Below are 4,792 nucleotides of genomic sequence, written 5' to 3'. Positions count from 1 at the left end.
GCTGATCTTGTTTTTTTTAAATATTTATTTATTTGGCTTCATCAGGTCTTAGTTGTGGTACAGGATCTTTGTTGCTGCACACGGGCTTCTCTAGTGTGGCACAAGGACTCCAGAGTGCACAGCCTCAGTAGATGCGGTTCTTGGGTTTAGTTATCCTGAGATATGGGATCTTAGTTCCTCAACCAGGGAATACTTGCCATAAAGAAGGATGAAATACTGCCATTTGTAGCCACATGGATGGACATGGAGAATATTATGCTTAGTCAAATAAGGTAGAGAAAGATAAATACCTTATGATATCACATATGTGAAATCTAAAACATAATACAAGTGAATGTATGTACAAAACGGGAACAGAATTCCTTGGCAGTCCAGTGGTTAGGACTCCACACTCATTGCAGGTTACCTGGGTTCAGTCCCTGGTTGGGGAACTAAGATCCCACAGCCTGCAGGCTGCACAGCCTGGCCAAATGAAACAGACACACAAATATAGAAAATAAACTTGTGGTTACCAAATGGGAGGGGGGAAAGGGGAGCGACAAAACGAGAGGTGTGGGATTAACAGATGCTACTGTATGTAAAATCGATAAGCTACAAGGATATACCATATAGCATAGGGAATTACATACATTTTATTGTCATAACCTATGAAAAATGATCTGCAAAAATACTGAATTGTGGGAATTCCCTGGTGGTCCAGTGGTTTGGACTTGGTCCTTTCACTGCCAGGCCCCAGTTGGATCCCTGGTCGGGGAACTAAGATCCCACAAGCTGTGCAGCTCAGACAAAAAAAAATAATAATCACTATGCTATACCCTTTAAACTAACACATTATTGTAAACCAACTCTATTTCAAAAAAATTAAAAAATATTTTGGGAGTTAGAATTCCAGGTTTAAGAATTCCAAGTGATTAGAATTTAAGGCTTTCACTACAGTTGCCCAGGTTCAATCTCTGGCTGGAGATCCAAGATCCTGAAAGCCACATGATTTGGCCAAAAAAAATTTTTTTTTATGTATTCTAATGCAACGCTGATGGACTGTAAGTTGGCATACATCTGGACATACATATACACACAAATATATTTATGGTTCGGATCAAGAAAAAGATTGAAAACATCTATGAGAATTTTTTTAAAGGTAAAGTATGCTATGATAATTTTCAAATGTGACATTAAATCTTTGGTCTAGTCAAGGCTATGGTTTTTCCAGTAGTCATGTATGGATGTGAGAGTTGGACTGTGAAGAAGGCTGAGCGCTGAAGAATTGATGATTTTGAACTGTGGTGTTGGAGAAGACTCTTGAGAGTCCCTTGGACTGCAAGGAGATCCAACCAGTCCATTCTGAAGGAGATCAGCCCTGGGATTTCTTTGGGAGGAACAATGCTAAAGCTGAAACTCCAGTACTTTGGCCACCTCATGTGAAGAGTTGACTCACTGGAAAAGACTCTGATGCTGGGAGGGATTGGGGGCAGGAGGAGAAGGGGACGACAGAGGATGAGATGGCTGGATGGCATCACGGACTTGATGGACGTGAGTCTGAGTGAACTCCAGGAGTTGGTGATGGACAGGGAGGTCTGGTGTGCTGTGATTCATGGGGTTGCAAAGAGTCGGACACGACTGAGCGACTGAACTGAACTGAATGTACACAATTCATCCTGGGATTTATATAAACCTAAAACAAGCCAACAAAACAGTAACAGCTTAGAGAATGCTTGAAAAAACATCTAGAAAATAATGTGGCACGTGTCAAGAAGAGATTGTGTGACTCGGGTAGGCTGTAGGACCTGGGGATGGAGGGTGGGGATGGGTCTGTGTGTCTGTGTGCACTCAGTCGTGTCTGACTCTTCGACTCTATGGGCTACTCTCTTGTAGCCCGCCAGGCTCCTCTGTCCGTGGGAATTTCAGGAGTGGGTTGCCATTTCCTCCTCTAGGGCATCTTCCTGATCCAGGGATTGAACCCATGTCTCTCGCATCTCTGGCATTGCAGGCAGGTTCTTTACCATTAGTGTTGCCTGGGAAGCCCCAGTCCCCAAGAATGGTTGTCAGCTATCAGTCCTGGGGCAGCACGCCTGAGTCCATGCCCACAGGTCCCACCCATACCAGGCAGTAGTATCTGTCCAGCTGAAGTCTCTCAGGTGAGCAGAGAGGAGTAGGGAAGGCTGCTGTTTCCCTTTACTTGAGTCTCAGGTCTGGCCTCTAGTTTGTGACAACAGCTAACACTTACCCAGCACTTAACTGCACCAGGCACTGTCCTAGTGCTTTATGTGAATTAACTTCTAATTCTTACAAGCCTATAAAGAGAGCACTCTCATGTCCCCATCTTACAGACGAGGAAACTGAGGCAGTGAGAGGTCAGTGTAACTTCCCAAGGTCTCCTAGCGGTGAGTGCTGGAGCTGGCACTGCCAGTCCCCAAATAGGCCCCTGACTGCGGCAAGGGAGGCAACCAGGCCATCTCAAAGAAATCCTTCCAGGCCGGATGTGAACGCGATTGATTCAGTCGTCCAAGTGGCCGGCATCTGCAGGTTCGCTGGTCCTCTGCCTTGGCTGCGTGTTGGAAATGTCCAGGCTTTTAAAGCCTACAGGCTTGATTGGAGTGATTCCTCTAGATGCTGAGAAGAGAGCCCAGGCCGGCAGCTGGTGCTTCTCATAGAAGCCGGAGGACCACCACCTGCGCAGGGGCTTCGCTCATCAAAGACTGGGGGTTCTGGCAGGTCTCTAACTTCGCCCTCAGACGCAGGGCAGTCATCTGTGGGAGCAAGATTTCCTACCCACCCCTGGGCCCAGCTCACATCACACAGTGTGAGGGGCTTCGCTAAGCCTCCCGGGCCCTGCGTGGGGCAGGTGCTCAGCAAATGCCGGTTGAATAAGGGCCCGCAGGGGAGCCAATGAGATCACCAACCTGTGGATACTGCCGCTGAATCAGCCATTGTTTTGAAAAACAGATGAGCTTAAAACCTAAATTAGCTCAACCACATTTAGTTAGTGACTGCATATATAATCCTCAGGCCTGCCTCTGGAGCACGTAGAAACATAAATTAGATCATCCCTCATCTGTGAAATATGGACAATAACTCCCATCTTGAAGGATTCAAACAGCCGGCACAGGGCTGGTCCACAGAAAGTGCTGGGTGAATGGTGGACATTTTCATTCCCGCAGGGAAGAGGCTAGACCAACAGCAACTTTATCAACAGATATCTGCTGCTCACTTACTGTGGGGCCCTGGGGTCAAGCAGATGGTCTCCGTTTTCACTGGCCTCTCACTTTAGGGTAAGACAGACTAGAAAACAGAAGGTCATAGAAAGTCAGAATTTATACTCGTAATACCCTAAAAATAAATTTTCATTTTTGCCTGTTGGTCACTACATCTATACTAAGAGGCCATGTCCTTTTCTTTTTACTGGCATTGAGAAAAATGTAGGGACTGCCCTGGTGGTCCAGTGGTTACGACGTCACCTGCCAATGCAGGGGTGCAGGTTCGATCCCAGGTCAGGGAGCTAAGATCACACAAGCCTCCCGAGACAAAGAACCAAAATATAAAATAGAAGGAGTATTGTAACAAATTCAATAAAGGTTTTTTTTAAAAAATGCTCCATATAAAAAAATCTTTTAAAAAAAGAAAAATGTAAAAAAGGCATAAAATACAATTCTTCTGCCACACGTTGTTGCATGAGAGGCATAGTGATTTCACTCTATGATACTCTGGGTCTTCAGATGAACTATTACCTGCTCCACCTAGCTTTAAGAGGGAAATTCTTAGAGCAGAAAACTTGTCAGATGCTGGTAGATAAAATCAGTTTAAGACCAGGAAACTGATTCCAAGATGAGTAAGAAAAAAATGGCATTTAAAAATGCCATTATTTTCAGGAATTCCCTGGTGGTCCAGTGGACAGGACTCCAGACTTCCAGTGCAGGGGGCATGGGTTGCAGCCTGGGCCAAGGAACTAAGATCCTGTTAACTGCAAAGGGCATCCCAGAGTAAAATAAATTGTTTTACAGTTACTTTACACAGTAGGCTTTCTGTAGTTCAAAGGTAAAGAATCTGCCTGCAATGCAAGAGACCCGGGTCCAATCCATGGAGTGGGAAGATCCTCTGGAGACGGGAATGGCAATCCACTCCAGCATTCTTGCCTGGAGAATCCCATGGACAGAGGAGCCTGGCGGGCTACAGTTGGTGGGGTAACGACTGAGTGACCAACACCTCACTTTACTGACATACTAGGGGATATTTTCTGGGAAGGCCTTTACCTTGGAAAATAATCTGAAGGCATCACCCAGTTTTCTAGAATCAGGGACATTTTGGTGCAACTTCCGCATAAAAAAGTGAGTAAAGCAAAATATCTGTCCCGTTTCTCCACCGCAACAGTGGAGACTGGTTCAGGTTTCTATTCTGCTTCCAGAGAGGCACTTAAGACCCAAGTCAGGGCCCTGCTTCTGCTGCACGGCCTTTCCCTGCCTCCAGCACAGGGGCCCGACATTCCTTTTAATAACTAGTACTTTTTACATCTTTACTCATGACCGATATTTACGTGATTTGCAATAGTTTAAAACTGCTTGAATATATCTAAAGATCTCCTACAGTAAGTACCTGATAAGAAATGTATACATAGCATAAGCCACCTACACACATAATTTTTCAAAGTCAACATAATGTTCAACTGTAATATATACAAGAAAGAAAAGTGTGTTTCAGTAAGTGGATGCTTAGACGCAGATGAACTGGGAGACAGCACGGCAGAATACTGAAGTACGCAGTGCCTGTACACACAGGCAGGGTGACTATGAAAGCTAAA

This window comes from Ovis aries, chromosome 1 (genome assembly GCF_016772045.2).
Source record: "Ovis aries strain OAR_USU_Benz2616 breed Rambouillet chromosome 1, ARS-UI_Ramb_v3.0, whole genome shotgun sequence".
NCBI classification, from domain to species: Eukaryota; Metazoa; Chordata; class Mammalia; order Artiodactyla; family Bovidae; genus Ovis; species Ovis aries.
This window is presented reverse-complemented; position numbering follows the sequence as displayed.